Source organism: Magallana gigas, chromosome 1 (genome assembly GCF_963853765.1).
Source record: "Magallana gigas chromosome 1, xbMagGiga1.1, whole genome shotgun sequence".
Lineage (NCBI taxonomy): Eukaryota > Metazoa > Mollusca > Bivalvia > Ostreida > Ostreidae > Magallana > Magallana gigas.
Window position 1 is genome coordinate 67,944,675 of NC_088853.1, and position 26,711 is coordinate 67,971,385.

At 32.2% G+C, this 26,711-nt stretch overlaps 1 protein-coding gene, 1 long non-coding RNA gene and 1 pseudogene across 2 annotated transcripts in view; 2 read left to right on the plus strand and 1 right to left on the minus strand.

The window, feature by feature from the left end:
* Window positions 1-5,921: 5,921 nt before the first annotated feature.
* On the plus strand, window positions 5,922-9,250 carry LOC136276219 (toll-like receptor 4; annotated as a pseudogene).
* A 500-nt stretch (window positions 9,251-9,750) lies between these two features.
* The window catches only part of LOC105344788 (fer-related kinase 1), a 65,999-nt gene continuing 49,038 nt past the window's right edge, over window positions 9,751-26,711 (plus strand). The window contains exon 1 of the mRNA XM_066076668.1: window positions 9,751-9,878. The gene's annotated coding sequence lies outside the window, so the exon portion shown is untranslated. The remainder of the gene's footprint in view (window positions 9,879-26,711) is intronic.
* Window positions 13,024-14,580, minus strand: LOC109618451 (uncharacterized). Its single transcript, XR_010711223.1, has 3 exons — window positions 14,205-14,580; window positions 13,511-13,570; window positions 13,024-13,336 (listed from the first exon to the last, which is right to left on the minus strand). It is a non-coding gene; the product is annotated as an uncharacterized lncRNA (long non-coding RNA).

The following is a 26,711-nucleotide window of genomic DNA, read 5'->3' on the forward strand; positions in this document are numbered from 1 at the left end:
CAAACATATATGCAAATGTTGAGAATTACAATACAATGTAAAAGCCAAGTAATTTATAGATAACTATACATTGATATTCAATAATGTACAAATTATGTGTCCTTTACAATTGCTCCATGTTGTACTGTCAAATCACAGGTCTCTAGTACTGAAGACTTTTGAACTTTTAAGTTTTCATTTTAATACTAATGGAATCTTCAATAGAAATCCCCCCCTTACAGAACATAGAGTTCCAAAGAATCTCTTTATAGCTGCATGCGGTAATTGTGTTTTTGGAAAGCGTGTGATCCTGGAGTGTGCCATTTGTTGTAACAACAATTTCAATTCACTAGTGAAAGATGTGTTGATGAAAATGAATAATGATAATAATAGATATATTATCAAGCAATATTTCATTACAATAAACTTGACCTCCAATAAAGAAAACATGGATTTAAAAATAAAATTAATCTATAAAATATTTTGAATTTATGTGTGTTTTACCTTAAATAATTTATTTTCAAAAGTATACATGTATTTTGCAAATAAAGGATGAGATATATAAGATCACACAATATGAATTATCAATATTTGTAAGGTTATTTCGATATATCACATACAAGTAATGGAAAATATTGTGATTGAACTGTAAATGAAAGTTTAATTTTTTTTCTCCAAAATTCTTTAGTTTATAATTGCATTTAGAACAAGAATATTTACTGTATTATTAAAGATATGACAACAAGATATCTGTGAGTCAATGCTCACTAGTGATACCCCTGCACTGATGTGTATACAAAAAGCATAGTTAACATTACATGTAACGGGAAGTTGACATCAAATATTTTGAAAAATGAATCCCATCTTATGGCATGCCTTAACAAAGACTGAGTTATAAAATTTCAAGCATCTGCGATTGTTGCTGAGATATCTTTGACAAAATTTGTGTTACAGACAAACAGACACACAAGGGTAAAACAATATACCCCCTCTCCTTCCGAGCATAGGTATAATTAGTTTATACTTAAACAAGAAAACCAGGGAAACCGGGGAATATCGTAATTAAATTTAGTTGTATTTACTAACCTTGAAAATGATGTTAAGGCCATTAAGATGAGGATTCCAGCATATTTTAGATGCCCTGCTTCTATTTAGAGGTTGCAAACGTGCAATGTTTGTCCTTCTTTAAAAGTGCTGAACTGGGAAGCCAACACCGCATTTATAGCATCCGTCTTTTTCTTTGTTTTGCTTGAAGGTTGCTGTGCGCCCAAATTTAGCAACTCTCCCCTTCACCAGAGATGAAGAATGATGTTGGGCTCTCATTGTCTCCTCTTGTCAGTTAATGTTAATCAGTTTCTTCACATTCCTCTGAAAGAACATATACATATAGAACAAATAGATATATGTTAGGTTATTATCTATAATCATTGTCAGGTATATAATTAAGTATTTTTGGAATTGCAATTAACCATGAACATGGTAGATCAAAGATATACCGGTATATAGTCCAAGTATTCATGATTTGAAAATTTTAAAATTAAGAAAAAAAAAGATGCAGTCATCAAAATTATCATATAAATTATGATGTAGATAAATTTCCATCGGAAATTTTAGTCGCTTTCATTATAGAGTAATGATAACGTAATTCTGAAATACAGGTAAATACAGTAGGTAAAAGGATAAAACTAGTTTATTTTTTTCAAATGTTCAATTAAATATCTTTGTAATAGCCTATCTGGAATATTTATTTTATCAACCAATCAATTGCATTTTGTATGATTCTTAAAAGCTATATTTGAGATATATTTAGAGTAAATCCATTTGCATTATTCATATTCATGAGTCATTTTAAAACCAAGCTGAATATTGTAATTTTTTGTAAGCAAAATGAATGAACCCAATATCATACAGTGCAGTTCGTAAAGTATTATAAAATCACCATATGAACAAATAGATCTGCAATAGTGTCACAAAATATTAAAGGTTTAAAAAAAGGAAGCGTTATCTTCCGATATATGCGATTCCATTGTACTAAATTTTAATCTTCAAAGAAATCCTATACGCCTCGCCTTGTACAGTTTTCATAACTATAGACTGACATTTCAGAATTATCGATGAATGCCTAACACAAACAATATAAATTCTTTAATAAAATGTATGTACTTATCCGAGATTTCTCTGATTCTAACCCCCGCTTTTATATTGTGACATGTCTCCCCAGCACGTCACAATATACAAGCGGAGATTAGAGTCAGAGGAATTTCGGATTAAGAATGTACCAGCTTCTCGATCAAGAAAACGTTATCACCATAATTGTAACACGAAAATCTAAAATGAGGCAAACGTTTATACAATGAGAAATGAAACATTAATTAGTTACCTAACTTACCTTACTATGTCGAAGATGGACAGCCACCAGTTGTTCTTAACGTGGGTTTGTTGACAAAAATTTTACATTGCATATGCAGTATTGTCTGATATTACTGCGCGAAACGTTGGTATGTTTACAAATAATTTATAGGCATGGTATCATTCTAATAATTTTTTTTTAAATAGATTTATACACACCGTTGTTTTTTAAAAAAGAATTCATTACCTGTTTCCCTCTCAATTTTTTCTTCTGTACTCATAAACACGCAATTTCAAATTAAACTATTTTTTCCCTCGCAATTTCATCTACAGGCATCAGACTCCGTGCTTATCCCCGTATTAATGTTATCGTTTGTTCCTGTACTATCAAAAACGTAAACTCATAGATCTACCACTTGCTATCTTTGCTGAAGGCATTTTCAATAGATAATTAAAAACGTTGAAGTAAAAATTTAGAGACATACCAAAGTTCTATTATAAAAAACGATCGTTAAACGGGGGTCGAACAGTTGGGGGGGGGGGGGGGGTAGAGAGTTGTGTGCCCTTAGTTAAAATAACATCCGATAGATTTACCACGAAATTGGGCAGGAATTTGACCTTTGACGTAGAAGGTCATGAAAGCAATTGCAATAGGCGCTTCCGCCTAAAAATGATTTTTAACAAATAAAATTTCTTCATTTCAAACGCACTATTGCAAATGCTTAACCAAACAATTCACATTTTTTTTAAAGAAGATTATAAAGTTTTATCAGTGTTTTTTTTTAGAAAACCTTTTTTCTCAATTATACGGTGACAGTGAGTCAGAGATACAACAACAAGGAGTTTGGTACTAGCCTCACTGTAGATGGTGACCACAGTACGGACCTGTTAAAGTGTTCCATAACTGCTTACATGTCAGGGAAAGGCGTGGCTTACTGTGGACACAGAAATATATTGCATCTATATTCATTGAACATGGAGGCTGTATGTATAGTAAAAAAGATTGACCTAAGAAATTCTTCTAAATTACTTTCAATCGCTAAAATATATTCATTAGAAGTGGCATGGTCACGATTTTAATCCAAAATTATTTTTCCGTTTTTAATACATTTAATTACAAAGCTTTAGTAAAGCATTTGTAATAGACAACCAATATTTGAGTGTCGGTCATTATATTATAGACATATAGCTCACCATTCTTTGTCATGTTAACAAAGCTTTACTAACGTTTTCATTGTAGAAGTCAAAATTCCAGTTGAAGACCTCCCCCCTCTCAATAAAAATGATATAGGCTAGAAACAATTTATTTAGGAAAAGGTATTTTCAGCAAAAAAAAATAATTATGTTATATGGATATTTACTCGGTTCGTTGCGTGATCAAATCGTGTAAAGCCAGACGGGCTTCTCAGAAGATTTGGTCACGTACCAGCCAAGTTTATAGCCAGGTGAACTTTTTAACATTGCTGTATATATATATATATATATATATATATATATATATATATATATATATATATATATATATATATATATATATATATATATATATATATATATATATATATATATCCAAATCACAAAAGTATTTTCTCAGTGTCCGGTAAAAATATAATAAAAGAAAAAAAGCAACACTAACATAGTTTTGCAGTTAGTGTTGCTTTTTTTCTTTTATTATATATATATATATATATATATATATATATATATATATATATATATATATATATATATATATATATATATATATATATATATATATATTAAATTAGAACACACGAAAAACGTTCAATATTGGAACAAATGCTGTAAAAACCCAGACTGGAGAATATATTTGCTGCCTAAATCCAGAAGACCTCTCTTTTAGACCTATTGTAGGAGGACCTAGTTCATCCACCCAAAGATTAAGTCATTTGATTGATATTTTACTAAAACCCTACTGTGAAAAAGTTCCCAGTTTTATTAAGGATGATGTAAATTTTATAAACCAATTGCCTGAAAGTGTTCAACATACCGCAAAACTTGTGTCATTTGACGTGCTCAGTTTAAATTCTAATATACCAACAGAGCTTGGAATAAAAGCTGTGAGCTATTGGATCAACAAACATCCTGAAATCCTACAAGATCGCTGTACAAAAGAATTTATACTCGAAGGATTACATATAATACTTCAAAACAACACCTTTGCATTCGAAAAAAATCATTATTTACAAGTGAAAGGTACAGCAATGGGGACAAAGGTGGAATCAATCGATGGGCAAATGTGTGTTGCTTTCTGTAACGCGCAACTTTTCATCATTATCAATTAAGCAGAATAAAAATCTGATGTCCCGGCGCTATTTAGATGTCGGAAGAAATCCGAAAGTACATTAGCGCGTTATGAAAATTTGTTTGCACACACCGTTGCAGTTATGAGACTATATATTTCAAAAAATAAGGATTTAATGCTTATATTTACATTTTTTTTTACCTTCTTGTCTTGTACGCAAATGCGGATTATACCTCAAAATTACTGTATTATCCTATGGGTAAGTTCCAATTAATGGAAGAGCCACAGTAACAGCCACAAGCGTGATCTTTGATTCTCGCTTGTGACGTTGTATTTATCAGCGTTAAACGTTTGTGACGTCACAATTAAAACTCGTGATTTAACCTATTAGTACCCTATCTGTGTTATGGTTCTATATCTGCAATAGCTTTACTTGCAAAATATATGTGGAATGTAAATATGAATGAAACAAGCACATATTGCTGTGGATAAATAATATATATTATGCAATATACTAAAATTAGAGTTTTGTCTTTGCTTCCATTAAGGCACAGGTAAAGTTCTGTTGGTGTTTGTAAAAAAAATTAACATTTCCTATATAAATGACACATGCTAGTAGTGATTAGTATTCAAAATCAAAAGTCTAAATAAAAAATAAAAATACAACACTGTAGCAGAAAAAACACGCACCTCTAAAAAGGCTAAAGGTAGGTTCTGATGTCATGGGGGAGAGCGCATCATCTGATGAACGGGCAAAACCGCTGCGTACTCTATGTCTTAATCGGGAAAACGGAAAAATCCGTAGATAAATAGGTGATTGATTATGCTCTAACAATAAGTATAAAATACGTCAGTCAGCATGCGACCCAGTGTAAAAGTGTTTATAGGATATGAAAAGTGCATGTTTTAAGCTAATCAAGTCAAATGAAATTTATGTACGGTCATGGCCTGACGTCACAAATGATCTTATTAAGTTAGCAGTGGATTTTGGAGTCGGTATTGGCAGCATATCATGAGATTTTGGCTCAGACAAACGGACTTTGGCGTGACAACCGGCGTTTGGAGTACATTTCTTTTTCAAAATTATGCAGCAAATGTCTAATAATGTATAGCGTTTTAAATAAATGTTTTACGTATTTGAAAATAAATTTGACTCCCTTAAGAAAATTTATTTAAAAATGAAATACCTACAATAAAATAACAGATGCATATTAATTTATAAATTGCACAAAAATAATACTACACGCCTTAATAGTCATTTTTCGATTTTTAAAAAAGTGTGACCTTTAAATACCAGAGGTATTTTTTTCTTTTTACTTTCAGAAAATGGTGTTTCTCCTACATCCAGTGCTTTGGACACTACCAATGGTTGCCCTAATGCCTACAGAAAAAGAAACTTTCAAGTGTTCATCAAACCACAACTGCACTTGCTATAAACGTGAAGACTCTGGAATTCTCTTTGCAGACTGTTCAAACCTGAATCTACAATCTGCGCCATTATTCAACGATGAGGTTACCGGAATTATTCTCACACGTAACAACATTTCAGAATTCCCGCTTTCTCTTCCTCGGAATATTCGTTACCTTGATATATCAAGGAACGTTATAGAAACTATAAAAGAAACGTCGTTATCAAACTACAAGGCCATACACAATATCAGTCTCTCCGCCAATGGACTAAAGTCCATCGAACTAGGTTTCTTTTTAAATTCAAAAAGTCTTACCCATCTGGATGTTTCTAATAATCAAGAATTGACCCTTGAAGTATTGGTTAACATATCGCATGACCTAAGTTTGTCCACGTCAATTCGTGTTTTGAATTTGGAAAATGCTCAGTGCACATATGGAGTGAGTTTCATAATTTGGAAATACCACGTTTCGGATTTAAAAAGCACTCAACTTGAGCAGCTTAATTTAGCATCAAACCGTATAAACAGCTTGGAATTCGGAGTTTTATCAACATTGCCGAAATCCTTAAAACATCTTAATTTAGCTAACAATGTACTGAGTTATGGGTTTTATATTGCAGAATTTGGTAGTTTGCATAGCATGATAAGTCTGAATATTAGTTTTCAATCTTATTTTCACCAACTTAAATATAGTGATTTGTTAAATGTGTGCAATGATTCACGTACGCAGCAGACAAGTACTTCTGTGAGATCAAACTACCCGGTCAAAGACTCAAAGACTACGGGATATAGTCAAGTCTCGTCTACTCTCAGTCTTTATCTTCCGCCTAATTTGGAAGTCTTTTATTTTCACGATAACATGTATAAAATGACTCTTGAAAAATTTTCCTTTACATCATTAGGCCCACCGAAGATTACTCATCTGAATTTTCAAAACAACATTATCTATGGATTAAATGGCCCAATTTTGGGAGCAAACAGTGTCCGATATGTAGATTAATCAAACAATTTCTGCAATTTTATCTCTGACCAATTCGTTGACGGTATGAACAATGTGTCTTACCTTGATCTATCCAAAAATGCTTTAGGAAAAGTTTTAGAAGATGACTACAATGGGAACATATTTCGAAATCTTGTCAATTTGACAACTTTGAACTTAAGAAGCAATCGAATTGTTCGACTGCCTCCAGCCATCTTTCGTAATCTCAATGAACTTGAAACTATTGACATCAGTGATAGCTCTCTGAGCGAGTTTTCTGTGCCTCTGGGAAACGTGAAACGTCTTAAGCGACTTGACCTCTCAAATAACCAGTTATTGTTCTTGGATGAAAAAACACAAAATGCAATCGATTCCTTGTCACGGAACAAAAAAATACTCGTTAATATTACAGGTAATAGGTTAACATATATTTGCGAGCAATTGGAATTCTTAAGATGGATGGCTAAATCTAAAAATGTGAAGTTCTTGAACCTTGATGATTATCTTTGTACCTTTAGAAATTCTTTTAAAGCTAATTTTTCAGATATTGACAACTTGCTTCAAGTTATGGAGAAACATTGCGCCTCATACATAGTTACTACAGTGATAATGACGTCATTGATATTTATCACCTTGACAACAACCTTTGGTCGCATTCTTTATAGATACCGGTGGAAACTAAGGTATATGTACTACGTAGCAAGAGAGAAATATCGAGATAATGTTGAAAATGTCGATGGCATGACCGACAGTTCGTTTCATTTTGATGCCTTTGTGTCATATGCCGAGAAAGACAGACGTTTTGTAATTGAACTCGTGAAGCGGATGGAGGATAATCATAATCTGAAACTCTGTATACACAATCGTGACTTTATTCCTGGGACAGGTATTGCTGATAACATCACTAACGCCATTCACAACAGCAGACGAACTGTGGCTATCATGACGTCACACTTCTTGGATTCCTATTGGTGCATGTTTGAGCTAAATATGGCATGCATGGAGGCCATTTATTCACGAAATGGCGAAAATGTTCTTATTCTAGTTGCCTTAGAAAAACTGGCTATGGCGAATCTTCCATTTTATTTTATTGATCTTATTGAAAGCAGGTCGTACATAGAATTTCCAGAAAACAGGGATGATGATGAAGAATCAGCTATCCGCTCGAAACTCGTCGCAACGTTGAAGTCCCGTGAAGGATACTTTAGGACCTCATCTTCCACTTCACTTCAAGAATTTTTTTTCTGTAAAATTGATGGCGCATTATATATATATATATATATATATATATATATATATATATATATATATATATATATATATATATATATATATATATATATGCCAAAACCAGGATGAAGCGGTGTCGAGTATGTAATATGTAACCATACAATAGATAACTATATCTAGTTACTCTGAGAGTTGTTAGTGAAAAGATAATACGGTAAAACTTGTCTATTCCGGCGGAGGTTGGTTCTGAAAAAGTTTTACGGATTAGGCACATCCGGTTTGGAGGACATTGTTGCAAATTAATTTTAGTAGTAGATCTCCATCGTCTATTGTTGCAAAATGATCAATTCTTCTGAAATATACTAGACCTCGTCGATTGTGATTACGGTACACTGTACCAATTGCCATTCTCATTTTTTTTTAGAAAACAATTATTCTATGACGGAGTACATACAATGGGAATACTATTTCAATAAAATCATCGTTATTGATAAATTTTCAAACATCCTATTAACCTGGAAAGTCCGACACGAGACAAGTGCATGCTCAGCCGGAAATTGTTTAACAAACATTAACCACGCTAAAAGTCAACAGGTCGCTGATTACGTTATGGTGAGAACTGTTTTGATGCAGGGAACAATGGGTAAATATTTATATAGATCAGAATTTAATAAAAAAGAAATGGAATATTTTGACAGAAAAAATGTAACTCATTAAGTTTCGCAATACAACGGGAATAAAAAACAATATCGGTAGTCTTGAATCACAGCCTAAAAAGTATGGGTGAACTATAATCAAATTATCTAATACTGACAAAAATGCGTATATATTTATAACAAGACTTGTGTAAACTGAATTGAGTTGCTTGTTTGAATCTATATACACAGTTGTTTAAATCTAATAGCAACGGCAGGAAAATCGATTGAAAATTGAGCGGTAATTACATGTATAAATATTCAAAGGAATGAAAAATTGTAAGCGGAAGTAAAGCATTGACAATTAAATAATCATTCTATTATTCTAGATGATGTCAATTGAATTTGGATGGTCTAGTCTATTTAGATGGCCAGATACTCGTTGCCATTTTCAAAATGTATGATTTCCTTAAAAAGAAAAACTTATACTTAATCTACAATTAAAATGGTTTTCATCTCTAGTATTGTTTTTTACTGAAATAAACATGAAAGTACTGAAAATTGATTCAATCAAGCGTAAACTTTATGTTTACAAATGCCTACGAAAACAAATCACCCCAGCAACATGTAGATTGATTGTTAGCTAAGAAGGATGGTAAATAAGGCAGACAAGTTAAATAAATATGCAATAAATATCGCAGAGATGAAGTACATCAATTAAGTTCATTTTTCCTGTCTCGAAAAATGAAAGGAATCTTTCTCAATCCTTCATGTGCTTGATAAGTTGCTATCACATGTAAAAATCCCGGAAGTATTAATAGTATCTATAAATACTCAACGCAATGTTCTTCAACTCAAGGAGGGAGCTAAAGACTTGAAACGTTTGTGGGAAGTAAAAACCATTTAACATTGGAGAGAGATTTGCATCTATTCCACGAAAACCTCTCCAGTGTTGATCAATTGGCCGAGCAAATAACCATAGAAGGAACTCAAAACAAGAACTCAAAATTTGAATATTGAAGGACCGAACGGTAAGGAAAGTGTCAATTTTTTTGTTTATTTGTGCAATAAGTGGCCATTTGGGAGTTCATTCTTGTCACCTCTTTATCAAAAAAGAAGGTTTTTATTGAAACGATCTTTTTGAAAAATACAGGAGTAGTAAAGAAAATACTTACGTTTTGTCAAAATAAAGAACAATTAAGTATTCAAGGAAGTTAAAAACAAAAAGTCACGTGTTTCATTTCTAAAGCACATGTTGAATACATTGATAATTTTTATTTAGTCTTATTATTCAGTGTATTGTGTTTTGATACTGTATTATACTATTTGGTTTAAATAACAATTGGACGATGTATACAATAACTTAAAGATTTGAAATATAAAATCATGAAAGGATTTAAAATTTAAAAAAACAGATCAAAAACAAGCCTTGATAAAATGCTGTACAAATAATTAGTGGGTAATGATTGTTCAGTATGACCTACCAACTCGATCAGAAAAATCTTGACATTAAAACAGATATTTGATCACTAGCAGACATACAAATGATTTCTTTATAATTGATACTTGATTAACAAATGATTAAAAAAATCATGTTTAACTGTGTTATACAGTCCCTGAAACGTTCTATTTTCCCATTTTGTCGTGCGATCATCGTGCGCCCACAGTGCGCTCACCGTGCGTTCAAAGTGCGTTTACTTGCGTTCTCCACTCCGCTCCGTTCGCGCTCACCGTTCACAAAGCGCACACCGTGCGCTCACTTTGCGTGCACAAAACGTTCACTGTTCACTTCTATTTCAGTCCGTATTTTTTTTTTCATTTTCATTCGGAACTCCAAAATGAAAGGATCGGTCTATCTATGCTATTCACAGATAAATCATAAAAGTACTTGAGCGCAAACGTTGGAGGAAACTTACATGTATGTAACTTATACAACATCATTTTAATAAAAATTGAATCCGTAGAACTCAAAGTACACATTCTTGATCAGGTCCGTATTTTTTATGGTTTTTTTATGACTAATACAGCGATAAATTACTACACATATAATATTTATTGACTCATTTTAAGACTTCAGTCGTTTAAAAACTGAAGAATTCAACCAACGAACGATTTGCCACAAATATGAATAGACAAAATTATAGATAAGAAACGGGCGTTGTATTTGTGTACTTTTCACCACTCATTTAATTCCTTCATATCATGGATATGCCCTCCTCCACTTTTTTCGGAGCATGTAATAGTGCAGCTCGCCGGCGTGTAGCACCGGAGCGAAGCGAGTTCTACCGGCAAGGCGTGTGTGAATAGAAAATTCGGACTAGTTGCACACTCATTCAACGGATTTTTTTGTAAATCTGACCAGTAATTCATTGTTTTAATCGTCCCAGTAGTTCCCTGTAATCATTGCAATTTTTATCACTTCACACTCTCACGAGAACGAGCAAGACAATAAAAACAATAACGATGTATACGACATACAATGATACAGTCATTGTTACCTCTAAAGTTCACCCCAGTACACTCAATCAAAAATAATCGAGTGACGTCACAAATGTTTACACATTGATCCGATAGATTTTGTCGGCGTCAGTAAATTTTGGCCCACAATTCATAGTACCTATGGTTTCTAACTTCACGTTCTCGCGAGAATCAAAGTAAAACTTTTGAGAAGCATACAAGATGTGAAATTTCAAGAACATCATGCTTTTAAAGTAAATAAAACAGTATACTTTGCGTACTTTTATTTCTCAGGGGAGTTTTAAAGAGTCAGACGACACTTAGGCAATGTGAACTTTGACGTCACAATAAATGGAAATTACTCTAACTAAAGTTATTGTAAATCTGCTGAATATCCTCTCAAAATCATGCAAAGCTAAAGAATGAGGACATTTCTTCAGATATAGGAAACAGTTGTAACTTGCACTCATTTGAATGAATGCTAACATTTATTTTATTCACTATAATTACGGTAACGTTAATTTCCATGAACGTACATGTAGCATCGTTTTTTTAAAGGGGGGGGGGGCTGGTTTGGTGGATAGCAGCATCATCGAAAAAAACTTTACAAGCAAAAAAAAAAAGGATAATTCTCAAAATCATGAAAATTCTAATCCTTCAGCTCTTTAGCATTTCAATGGTTCCTTTATTTTCACTTCCATTTATTACATGCTCTCAATCCCAAAAGTGAGAGGGGGGGGGGGGCAACTCCTTTTTTATAATAATATGATAAGCGAAATTCTTTAAAGCGTAAATTAAGCGTAACAAAATTAATTTCTTTTAAAACTGGAGGGGGTAACTCCATGATAAGTCGGTTTTCTATGTGTTAATTGAAAAAACAAATTAACATGGGCGCTCAGCTATGTTAAGGGCGTCCATACAAAAATAGCGATATTTATCACATAAAATGTTAGCCTTTGAACAATCTTAGTATTCTACTCAAAACATTTGTTCAACAAAGTGATATTTTATCGATTATAAAAATTAAATAATTTGTTATCGGATGAGCAATTTTTGAGTCTCTTGGGAATACCCTGTCACGTGATACTGCTAAAAATAGATGAACCAGGAATAATACGAAAAAATGCAAAGTGCAAGGGCATAACATAAACAAATATAGTTATTTCTGTTTCTATTTTGTAAAATGAACCTTCGAAATTTCGAAAAGTGCTGGGAGTTTAAAATATTCAAGTAAGAACAATTATTAAATTCAATGTAAACAGTGTATGAACAGCAATTTACTGGGATTTCCCGCAATTAACGCTTATTTATATGAAATGCGTAGCGACTTCATACAGCTCCCAGCACTTTTTGATATAATAGGGATACAATGGTAAGACTTGGAAATTTTCAATATATTTGATCAAGTGTATGCCCTTGCACTACTGCTTTTTATCTGACCCACTTTACTTTCAGCGTCATTTGCGTGAAATTCAAACGCAACACTGACTAAGATCATGATTTTAATTTTCATTCTTAAAATAATTAAACGCTGTGAATTTCACTAAAATAATGTTAAAATGTTGTTTCTGTTCACACCAATCATCATTATAAAATTGTTGAAATTGGAAAAAAATAACTTCATCAGTTGCCTTTATTGGGGGGGGGGGGGTGTAAGTGTTGAGTTTGTAAATATTTACACATTTATGTTTCATAATAATTTATGTTACTATGCTGGTGAATAAATTCTTTTAATGTATTATCAGGTTTACTTTTAATCATAATTGATATTTTAGTACTAATTAAAGAAAGCAAGAAGAAACAATATATCAATATTATCAAGAATTTATTTTGATAATCAACTTTACAAATACTATAGAGATTGCTTTTCTGTGACAAACTGTTCAACAAGATTAGTGTTTTCTGATTTTTAGTATTTTTCTGTCATTATGTGTAATTTATGGAAATTGACAATTCTTCTTGCACACTACATGTTCTTCTCTTCTGTCTTTTTGATATTAGGAGGTAGTCCAGTTGATAAGAAAACCAATACCTGAAATGATGAATATATATCAATTTCAAATTTCATTTCAATAGATATCAGTGCAAATTATTATAATAGGTTACATTAGTATCATTATCAATATGATATTAAAAAACAACAAACTAAGCATGAAGTTGAAGTTAGTGAGTAAAAGAAATATTTATATACATTTGTAGTACCTACTTTTTATCAACATCCCAAGAATTAAGTGTTTTCAGTGGACCATCTACTGCCTAAGTAACCCTGAAAAAGAATAATGTGTCATAATTAGCAAGCTATTGTGTTAAAGATAACATGAAAATGAAACATTACTCTATTATTGGACATATTAATGGCGGTTTCAATTTCAGTGATATTACAACAGGCATAATCAAATGTTTATTTTTTTAAATGTGTGGAAATTCAGTTTGAACACACTTTAATTTTGTCTTAAATAAAATTAATTAGATCTTCATAAAAGAAGGCTGAATAAAAAAATACATTTCGATTTACTTAAACAACTTTACAATCTAGTCTATAATCATTCCAGAATCTCACAGTAATCTTTGTAGTGCTAGCACATACAGTGTTTGGCCATGGCCTTTTTATTGTGTACTTTGAACATGGAGGACATGCGATCTAATATTATCGCGATATGAGACCAGTAAAAAGCTACAATGAGCCTCAACGCTCTTTATGATCAAAACTAGCGAAACGCAGAACAGTTACTTTGCCTGACTGAGTCACCAAACTGATGTTTGAACACAATATTACATGAAAAACAAATGTAAACAAGTAAACAAAATCGAAGCCGAGGAATTTCACTTCGTTTCCGTTCCATCCAACAATATTAAATAATTATAAAACAATATCTAGGGGAAGTACAGATAAATCCTACCTTGTTCAGTTGAATCCTATGCCGATTTCTGTCCACGCTGGTTGTAAACGAGTTAAATTCCGAGATATATCACTGAAGTCAACATGTTTATTCTGATCACAGCTGCAAGCGCCGATGTGACGTAGTCAGCCTCGACACGTCATCAGACGACTTAGGAATTTCAAGATTTCGCGAGATATAAAGAATAGTTTATGATTTTATTTCAGTACACCTTTCTTGAACCATTCAAACCCAATAATTAATCATATTCATTTTTGTAGATGTTTGTTAATTACCGAAATACCCATATCTCGTAAAATCTCATGAATAAGGGGCGGGGCTTATGCAAATTTTTCTAAATCACACGTGGTAGAATTCTTAGACCTTCCTTAACATAGCTGAGGGGGGGGGGGGGCTCTATGATAAGTCAATTTTTGTATGTAAGTTTAAGAAAAAATGTCTACTGCAAAAAGGGGATGAACTGACGTACGTTACAATCACTTTAAAAAAGGAGATGGAGTACAATGTACATGTACACTTATATTAAAATCTTTATTATTCAAGAACATTGTTTCTGAGATTAAACTATTGTTTTACTTATAAATAAATAAATAACAAATCTTATAAACTATGAATAATGTAAATTTAATGAAAAATAGGTATGTTTATTTTATTTTGCAATCAAATTTATTAACATTGTTAATTTTATTTTTATTGATTTATCATAATTCATTGTTTGATCACATGATGCGCTCCCCCCAACGGTCGCACCGTAAAACACATTAAATGAAACTGAAAATAAGAAATCTAATTGAATTAAAGTTTTTTCTTATTGATTTTGAGAATTCGCCATTTTATAAGTTGCTTGTCAAGAAGTTTTGGATGAAGCTGCCCCAACACACTTTCGTAAACAATACGTACTTGAATATCCTTACCTTTGTCCTATGGTTGAACATTTATGAAAAAAATTAATTTCAAGTGATATACATGTTCCTGCACTAGAATTTATGATCAGGAGCGAAAAATTAAAATTTGATTCTTATTAGATAGCCTAATTGAAACAAGCATGCTTCCATTGAATACACTTGTTTAGCCAGGCAAGCTTTTTGCTTCTATTGAATACATTTGTTTAGTCAGGCAAGCGTTTTTGAAAGCTATTACTTGTAAAGTAATTATAATTTTCCGAATTGTGTTTACGTACATCGCCGTACGAATCAGCCAATTACGGTTACACTCATTTAATTACTTTATGATGTAAATGTTTCTTTAAACAATTAATAAAAGTTTGTAATCTTTTTTTTTGTTATACTTATATCTTATGAAAACAAAATTATAATCACGAATTTGTTTATTGACGTAATTAGGTACGTTCTACGATAATACTATAATATAAGCACAGGTATTTAAGTGTCCTCGTTATAAAGAAATTGACTCATTCCTGATTATTCCGTATATAAACAGGAAAACAAATCAACAAATGCCTAATAATCATAAAAGAAGACACAACACTGTAAGGTGAAAGGTGCACTAGTAAACAAACTGTTGTGATCTTGACCAAGAGGACTTGTGAAGTACGGTCATAAGATATCTACATGGTTTGCTGTTTTAAATTTTTTTTTATTAAAACGTTGTTCCTTACAAGAAGGGGGTATTTTTCTGTTTGATTAAAGCAAATGTAGTTTAAAGCAAAACTGCAATTTTTTAATTATAGCAAACATCTTCAAAATACAAATTACTTAACAACCATATATATAACACCATGAGTTGCATTGACAAAGTCATGGTATATGGTTTACTGCTTGAAATTATCATATTTAATAGGAAAACTGTAATTGATGAGGCTTCTTATGAATTGATTTTGAAAATAATGTTTGTTATGACTACAAAATCAAGATCAAACAATGGTCAGAACGTATAATGATTGACTATAATTCTCCAATACGGTCCATAGGTTAATAACGACACCGATGAAGAGATACACAAATCATTTGAAAACTAATATGTCCTTTGCAAATAATTCGTTTCTTTTGTACAATGAAATGTTTTGTATTAGGTAAATATTAAGACATATTCAGTTGTTACGGAACATTCAGCAAGGCATGAAATTCACAACATGAACACATTTTTCTCATTAATTTTGTTTTGATGGAAAACAATATTAAATGTGAAAAGATTGTATTTTTCAAACTTTTTATTTAATTTCATATTTATTAAATAAACATATAAGCCAAAAGATTTTTTTAGCGCATTTTAACATACATTCTAAAAACATATGACGAGACTTTTAAAGAAAAGAACGTGTAAATTCAAAACAGTTTCCGCTTTCATAAAAATCACTTCCTACCTTGGTACATTGTGATACTAAGGAGATGTACTTAAACGGCCTAAGTATAATGCTGTAATTACGTAAGTGTATGGATTAACCCTGTGAATTACCATCCTCCCTGTTAGAAAGCACTTATAAAGCCACGCGTATCCTAGCGTTATAAAACGCACATTGAAATAGAAATCAATAGAATGCCCCCCCCCCCCCCCCCCCCATAGAACATTTGCATTGTAATCAAACGAATATTAAAAAAAATATTAAAATTTATTTTGCTGCAGTGTGAAAATTGAGTTTTACTTCAGTTACGCATATAATTTTTACGCTTTTATCAGACATAATGTTTGAAAGCAAAAACTAATAAAAAGTAAATTGAGTTAGTTCCGAGCATACAGCATAATGTAAAAAGTCAGCACTTAAACTTTTTTTTAAAATTGCAGAAAAAAAACGCAAATATTTTTTTGTTTATCGTGATTTGTAAATTCGTTTAAACACTAACTAACACAAACATTTAAACTTAAATCAAAAATATTATCAAAGGTTAAAGTTACTAGTTTCGTTTTCAGTATGTACTTTACACTATCTAAATACGGAATTGCGTACTTGAAAATATCATATTGAGAATATCCCGTGCTTAGTGATTCATTTCTACAAAGATGGTTCCGAAATGAATTCATTACAATATTAAATGTGCACGAAGTAGAACGCCAGAATAGTATGTGTAAATAGAGTCAATTAACAAAGGTCTGGGTTTTTTTGGTAATGTATACGTTAAGAACTTAATTCTTGTTTTAATGCGCTATTTGAGTGGCTGAAAAATATTGGATATGTCACAATAGGGCTTATGTTACAAACCGTTGCGGTAAACGTTATATTTGAATTTTGAAAAATTTAACGTCATTGTAAAATTCAAGAAGGAATGACTGTTTTTACTATTTAACATAACATTTAATTATAGAATGAAGTCAATGGCTACTAATTTATACCCATATAAACTGGGTAGCAGTTGACTATTTTTATGAAATACTGTGTCAAAACATTGTTTATACTTATATAGACTTGGTAGCTTTTGTTTGCGGGAATAATACGGGTCAAAATCTAGTTGATATAACAAAAATATGTGTTTGACTTTTTTTCTATGCTTTGCTTCAATAATACATATAATACTAGACTCTTGTTGCAAAAGCAACAAAAAGGTCTTCCGTTTTGATATACATGTATCAATTTAACTGTAAGACATTGCTTCTCTAACAGAGAAAAAAGGTGGATATGATAATTATTGTGAATGATTTTACCGACGTTACTTACATGTTAAACAACGAGAATGAAAAAGAAATCAATTTCTGAAGTACTTTCTGTGAGGGCCGGAAGTAACGCCGAACTAAACAAAAATGTTAACCATTTGTACAATCATAAGTTAATCTTTCCTCAAAGTTTGGTCGTTCACGTCTCTGCCAAATCTAAGATCTCTTTGAAACAATATTTTTGTCTCGGGACCGGAAACGAACAAACGGAAGTGATTAATAAATACAAAAGCTGGTATTTCCTATACATTTGCTCAGCGTACATCACTGTTTGTCAAGCTAGATGAAACACCCAAGAAAGTCAGTTAAACTTGTTAAAAACATGATTTGTTTGAACCCATCCAGTAAAAACCGGAAGTGACAGTTGACAAAATTAAACCCGTTAAACACATCCCCAATCAAATTTCTATCAATCATGAAAGTTTCGTGTCTAATTTGCTTACAGTGACAAAAATCTCGCGGATATCAAATTTGTAAAAAGGAAAGCTACATAGAGACATTTGAGATATCTCACCGGAAGTAAACTTTATTTGCTAATTTAACATTATATGTATACTGATATTTTCATTTTATGTAAAATGAATAAAATATGAAAAAAAAACAAATTTCTGAAGTGCTTCCGGTGACGACCGGAAATTACGCCGATCAAAACAAAATAGTGTATACACATGTACATACATAGGTCTATCATCCCACAAAGTTTGATTGTTCAAGTCGTCACCGTTTTTAAAATCTCTAGGAAACAAGGTTTTTTGTCTCGGGAAAGGAAACGGACAAACGGAAGTGTTAAATGGAAATGAAAGTAAGTATTTCTTAACCATTACACAACAGGACTTTATTGGCTATCAACATATCTTATATTGTCAAACAAAAACAGTTAAACTCTTAAACAAATTTATTTGTTTGAACTCTTCCGGTGTGGACCGGAAGTGACGGTTGACAAAATGAGAGCTGTTAAACACATCTTCTATCAAATGTCTATTAGCCATGTAAGTTTTGTGTCTTGGTCACTTACAGTTTCTGAGATCTCGCTGTAATAATATTTGTTTTAAAAAGAGTACCTGAGATATTTGAGATATCTCACCGGAAGTAATCTTTTTTTGTTAATTAATCATCAGATAGATGACATATGAAAGCGCTTATACTTATATTTCAATTTTGTGTTAAAGAAATAAAATGTGTTAAAACATAATTTTTGTAAGTGCTTCCGGTGACGACCGGAAGTTACGACGAACAAAACAAAATAGTTTAAACACATCTACAACTATAGATCTATCATCCCTCAAAGTTTGGAGGTTCAAGTCCTTATCGTTTCTGAGATCTCATTGCCCATAGCTTTTTGTCGCGGGGCAGGAAACGGACGGCAGGAAGTGAATTTTGAAAAAATGAAAAAAAAAAACGCCTGGAGATATTATCATTCTTTATCAGTCCTAAAAATTTCAAGAAAATCCATCCAGCGATCTCTGAGAAATCTGGTTAAACTTTTAAAAAACTTGATTTGTTTAAACTCTTCCTGTGTGGACCGGAAGTGACGGTCGACAAAATAAAAACGGTTAAACACATCTTCTATCAAATGTCTATCATCCCTGTAAGTTTCGTGTCTTGATCACTTACAGTTTTTGAGATCTCGGGGTTCAAACATTTGTTTTAAAAAAGGCTACATGAGATATTTGAGATATCTCACCGGAAGTAAAATTTTTATGTTAAGTTAACATCGGAAAGATGCACTATGTAAACATTTATACTTATATTTCAATTCTCTGAGAAATATATTAAATGCGTAAAAGCATAATTTTTGAAGAGCTTCCGGTGACAACCGGAAGTTACGACGAACAAAACAAAATAGTTTAAACACATCTACAACTATAGGTCTATCATCCCTCAAAGTTTGGATGTTCAAGTCTTAATGGTTTCTGAGATCTCATTGTCCATAGCTTTTTGTCGCGGGACAGGAAACGGACGACAGGAAGTGAATTTTATAAAAATGAAAAAAACGCCTGGAGACACAGGGCGAAAAACCATCTTTAAGCAAGTCCTTAAAGGTGGCTTAAAGGTGACTTAAAGGAGCTTAAAGGCTATACAACCTTTAAGCCGCCTTTAAGTCACCTTTAAGCAAGTGCTTATAGGTCCTTAATGTCCAAACTTCTTTAAGCTACCTTTAAGCCACCTTTAAGCCACCTTTAAGCATCTTTAAGTGGCATTTACGCTCTCTTTACACTGCCTTTACACTGTCTTTAAGTGGCCTTTAAGTCAATATTGATCAAGCTGAACAATAAAAACATATATTAAATGCAAAAGCTCTTTTATAGAGATGGAAGGGGGTCATCCGAGTGATAATATAATTTCCAAGGAAGGGGGGGGGGGTGTTCCAGGCGGTTTTAACCGTCGCTCCATTAAACACAGATCGCTATCATCAGCACCGCTCTGATGGACACAGATTGCCGTTATAAAATTCTTTATAATTTTTGGGGGTTTCAAAATTATTGTAGGTATGAGCGCAGTCTCTGTATCTTAATATGTGCATAAAACTAATTAAAGTATGTTTGTTTCCTATTATAAATTAATCGGTGAAAAAAATCTCAATCTCTCTCTCTCTCTCTCTCTCTCTCTCTCTCTCTCTGTCAGTTCATCCGGTTATTAAACAAAATAAAGATAATGAACCAAAAATGCATGATTTAATTTGTTAATCGGTTTAAGGTTTGTATTTTTTTTTTCAATTTTCATTATTTCTAACTCTAGATCTGCTAGATACATGTTAAAGATGAAAAGACTCTCAACTGCCTTTGTTATATCGGGCAAGATATTACTGCTTTGTTTGTCTAGACAAAGTTTTGTTCGTTTGTGTATATCTAATTAGAGTCTATTGTTTGTCCAACTTAAGAAAACCCCTGGAACTAACACAGAATATACAAGATATACACAGCAGTTGTGTCGTGTGCCCAGGTGCATGTTTGTGTATATCTAATTAAAGTCTATTGTTTTTCCAACTTAAGAAAACCCCTGGAACTAACACAGAATATAAAAGATATACACAACAGGTGTGTCGTGTGCCCAGGTGCACGTCAGGGTTTCTAAAGGCGTTGAATCTTAGTATGTACGAGTATACGATAAGTCTAGTGAATAAAAGTTAATTTACATTTGTAATTCATTTTCAAAGTATTATTTCCTAGCTCTGGGTTTCAAAGATGTTACGTCTACAAATTAACGATACATGTATGTAAGAGTAAAATCTTGAGGCTAATTAATTAATGTACCGGTGATCATAAATAGGGGTTGATTATTTAAATATATGTATAAGGGTAAATATGTCAAATATACCCGGCCTGGCACATCATTCAATTGTATGTACAAGTCATTTGCAATTGTCACATGCAGTAAATACGTCACCGGTGATTGGTAATTTTGTTTGTTATAGAATTGATAGTTTAAAAATCATGTACATGTACATACAATTACATGTAAATATTTTAACATATTGGAACGGCGCCGCGATCATGAAAACCGGGAAATTGCGGGAAATTGAACAAATACCCTAATAGTATCAATGCATTTAATAAAAGAAATGATTTCATTTTCTTTCTTACATTTTTATAGTTATAAATTAGATGAACGTATATCTACTTGGTTTAAATTTATTAACTAAGAAAGCCTACTATAGTGAACCTAACGGTTTCCATTTAGGTATAATATATTTTTGTTCACTGAAGACCAAGTTCCGTATTTCATTCTAAATACATGCATGCATGTAATTTATAAATTAGATATAATTGATTGTTACAAACTGAATGGTTTGTCAAAATCTTTTTAAAGTAAACACATTCAATACAGTGATTCAATATCCACTGATATATAGGATATAAAAACGCTCATTTATATGTAAGTTGCCGTGGCGCAGAGGATGTGTGGAGATGCTAGTTAACTAAGGGTCCCGGGTTCAATTCTCGCCGTGGCCGGTTTTTTTTTGTGTTTTTTTTTTTCATTTTTCTTTCTAGAACAAAAACCGTTTTAATACCTTTTCTTTCATAAAGTTAATACATTTTGTTGGAAATTAAGCACAATATTGAATTAAATTTTTTTAATGGCTTAAAGGTGGCTTAAAGGTGGCTTAAAGGTAGCTTAAAGGTGGCTTAAAGAAGTTTGGACATTAAGGACCTATAAGTTGTCCTTAAAGGTGGCTTAAAGGTGGCTTAAAGATAGTCTTTAAGCTGCCTTTAAGCCATCTTTACGCTTTCTTTAAGCCACCTTTAAGCAATACTTATAGCTTAAAGGTGGCTTAAAGATCGTCTTTAAGCTACCTTTAAAGACCTTTAAGCTATCTTTAAGGAGGACTTAAAGATGGTCATTCATCCTGTGAGATATTATCATTTTCTGTCAGTCTTTAAAATTTCAAGAAAATCCATCCAGCCATCTCTGAGAAATCTTGTGGACAAAAAAAGAAAAAAAAAAGAATAATAATAATAACTAGAGCAAAGCTCGTTGCAAAGCAACGAGTGGGTCTTCCGTTAATGTCGGAAGTAAAGCTGGAAGTTTCTGTAAGAAGCAGAGATCTTAAACCAATAACAAGAGTAATTTAGATAAGAAGATGAAAAAAATCGAATTATTCCTGGTACGACTTAACAAAATCCGAATAATTTTAAGTACGAATTAACAAAAACCTTTCTGATTTCAAGAACGACTTAACAAAAAAAAATACCGAATGAATTCAAGTACGACCTAACAATTATTTTTGGTACGAGTTAATTTTACTTTGAACATTACACTATTTTTTAAACCAAGGACGCGGAATTAAAATTTCCGAAAAAATCAATTTTTAAACCCCGATATCTCTGTAATGCATCGTCCGATTTTCAAACGAATTTCAAATTTAAATTCACCATGGCAAGTTCTATAAGACTGTGGTATTGTCTTATTTTGATCAAAAAAATGAAAATTTACAAAAATTGGAACTACTTCCGGTTTTGAGCAAAATCGGTGAATAAAATTTTAAACCCCCCAGTACATCATAGAATTGATACATCTATCATCAGTTAACATTTCGAAGCGATATCTTTAAAGTTTTTGGAGAAATCCTCCGGACAAAATCACTTTTTTAAACATTAAAAATGGCCGTCAAACTTGAACGGAAGAGACGTAAATGCTGAAACTTTAACATCGTTGAGGCATGATAACTTTACAAAAGCTCTGAGAATTTCATGGAAATCGGACGGAAACTTTTTGAGATATAAAGCCGAGTAGGAGTCAGAAAAAAAATAAAAAATAAAATAATAATAAAAAGAAACCGAAGAAAAACAAGAGGGTCTTCCGTTGGAAACGGAAGACCCTAATAACTAGACTCTTGTTGCAAAAGCAACAAAAAGGTCTTCCGTTTTGATATACATCAATCAATTTAACCGTAGACATTGCTTCTCTTACATAGAGAAAATAGTTAATATGATAAGTATTGTAAATGATATATCCAGACGTTACTTCCATGTAAAACAACGAGATTGAAAAAGAAATAAGTTTTTGAAGTACTCTCTGTGACGACCAGAAGTAATGCCGAACTAAACAAAACAGGTTACAAAGTTTGGTTGTTAAAAATATGATTTAATTGAATCCTTCCGGTGAAAACCGGAAGTGGCAGTTGACAAAATAAAACCCACTAAACGAATCATCAATCAAATGTCTATCATCCATGAAAGCTTTGTGTCTCATTTACTTACAGTGACAACAATCTTGCTGGCATCAAATTTGTAAAAGGGAAAGCTACATAGAGATATTTGAGATATCTCACCGGCAGGAACAGTTATTTGAAAATTTATCATTATAAAGATGACACATGTAAGATTGTATACTGATATATTCAATCGATGTAAAAGAAATAAATAAAGAAAAAAAACATATTATTTGTAGTGCCTCCGGTGACAACCGGAAGTTACGCCAAACAAAATAAAATAGTTTAAAAAAATGTACATATATAGGTCTATCATCCCACAAAGTTTGATTGTTCAAGTCGACATCGTTTATGAGATCTCGTCGAAATAAGGTTTTTTGTCTCGGGACAGGAAACGGACAAACGGAAGTGTTCAATGTAAATTGTATTAAATATTTCTTGTATACTTGTCTTTAGTACATTATTGTTCATTGATCTCACTACAAATATAAAAAACCCAGTTAAACTGATAAAAAGTTCGATTTGTTTGAACTCCTCTTGTGTGGACCGGAAGTGACGGAAGACAGAATAAAACCGATTAAACATATTTTCAATAAAATGTCTATCATCCATGAACGTTTTGCGCTTTGATCACTTATAGTTTCTGAGAACTCGTTTGTACAAAATGTGTTTCAAAAAAGCTACCTGAGATGTTTGAGATATCTCACCGGAAGTAGAATTTTTTTGTTGATATAACATTGCATTGATAACGTATGTATAGATTTCTACTTATATATCTATTCTATGGCAAAAGAATTTAATGCGTAAAAAGAGTTATTTTTGAAGAGCTTCCGGTGAAGACAGGAAGTTACACCGAACAAAACAGAATAGTGTAAACACATGTACATACATAGGTCTATCATCCCACAAAGTTTTATTGTTCAAGTTGTCCCCATGTTTGAGATCTCATCGAAATAAAGTTTTTTGTCTCGGGACAGGAAACGGACAAACGGAAGTGCTTAATGTAAATTTTATTAGTTATTTTTTGTATACTTGCCCTTTGCATTTTATTGTTCATCGAGCACACTACAGATATCAAAGACAAATAGTTAAACTGATAAACAGCTCGATTTGTTTGAACTCTTCCTGTGTGGATCGGAAGTGACGGAAGACAAAATGAAACCGGTTAAACACATCTTCAATCAAATGTCTATCATCCATGAAAGTTTCGTGTCTTGATCAATTATAGTTTCTCAGATCTCGCGGGTACAAAATATGTTTTAAAAAAGCTACCTGAGATGATTGAGATGTCTCACCGGAAGTGGAATTTTTTTGTTGATTTAACATCGCATAGATGACATATGTAAGGATCTATACTCATATCTTTATTTTACGGAAAATAAATTAAATACGTAAAAACAAAAAAAATTGAAGTGCTTCTGGTGACGACCGGAAGTTACGCCGAACAAAACAAAAATGTTTAAACACATCTACAACTATAGGTCTATCATCCCTCAAAGTTTGGATGTTCAAGTCTTTATCGTTTCTGACATCTCGATGTGACAAGCTTTTTCTCGCGGGACAGGAAACGGACGAACGGAAGTGAATTTAGAAAATCTTTTACTAAAAACTGCTAGATGTTTATATTTTCAGTCATTCCTGAAAATTGTATAAGAATTCATCAAGACATCTCTGAGAAATTCATAAGACAAAAAGGGGAAAAAAATAATAATAACTAGACACTTGTTGCAAAAGCAACAAAAAGGTCTTCCGTTTTGATATACATGTATCAATTTAACTGTAAGACATTGCTTCTCTCACATAGAAAAAAAAATGGATATGATAAATATTGTGAATAATCTCAATCACTTACAGTAACAAAAATCTCACGGACATCAAATTTGTAAAATGGAAAGCTACACACAGACATTTGAGATATCTTACCGGAAGTAAAATTTATTTGCTAATTAAACATTATATAGATGACATATGTAAGATTATATACTGATATTTTCATTTTATGTAAAATGAATAAAATATGAAGAAAACAAAATTTGTGAAGTGCTTCCGGTGACGACCGGAAGTTACGCCGAACAAAACAAAACAGTGTTAACACATGTTCATACATAGGTCTATCATCCCACAAAGTTGGGTTGTTCAAGTCGTCATCGTTTTTGAGATCTCGTCGAAATAAGGTTTTTTGTCTCGGGACAGGAAACGGACATGCGGAACTGCTCAATGTAAATTGTATTAAACATTTCTTGTATACTTGCCTTTTGTACGTTATATTTCATTTATCTAGCAAAAAATGTCAAAGAAAAACAGTTAAACTGATAAACAGCTCGATTTGTTTGAACTCTTCCGTTGTGGACCGGAAGTGACGGAAGACAAAATGAAACCAGTTAAACACATCTTCAATCAAATGTCTATCATCCACGAAAGTTCCGTGTCTTGATCACTTATAGTTTCTGAGATCTCGCGGGTACAAAATGTGTTTTAAAAAGGCTTCCTGAGATGATTGAGATATCTCACCGGAAGTAGAATTTTTTTGTTGATTTAACATTGCATAGATAAGTTATGCATAGAATTATACTTATTTATTTAATTTACGGAAAATGAATTTAATGCGTAAAATAACTATTTTTGAAGTGCTTCCGGTGACGACCGGAAGTTACGACGAACAAAACAAAAGTGTTTAAACACATCTACATACACAGGTCTATCATCCTACAAAAATTGGTTGTTCAAGTCTTTACCATCTTTGAGATCTCGAGGTGACAAGGTTTTTCATTGCGGGACAGGAAACGGACGACCGGAAATGAATTTTTAAAAAATGAAAAAATCATTCCTACACTTTATCATTCTCTATTATTCCTGAAAATTTCAAGAAAATCTATCCATTCATCTCTGAGAAAGTCGGGGAAAAAAATAATAATAATAATAATAATAACTAGACACTTGTTGCAAAAGCAACAAAAAGGTCTTCCGTTTTGATATACATGTATCAATCTAACTGTAAGACATTGCTTCTCTCACATAGAAAAAAAAGTGGATATGATAAATATTGTGAATAATCTCAATCACTTACAGTGACAAAAATCTCACGGACATCAAATTTGTAAAATGGAAAGCTACACAGAGACATTTGAGATATCTCACCGGAAGTAAAATTTATTTGCTAATTAAACATTATATAGATGACATATGTAAGATTATATACTGATATTTTCATTTGATGTAAAATGAATGAAATATGAAGAAAACAAAAT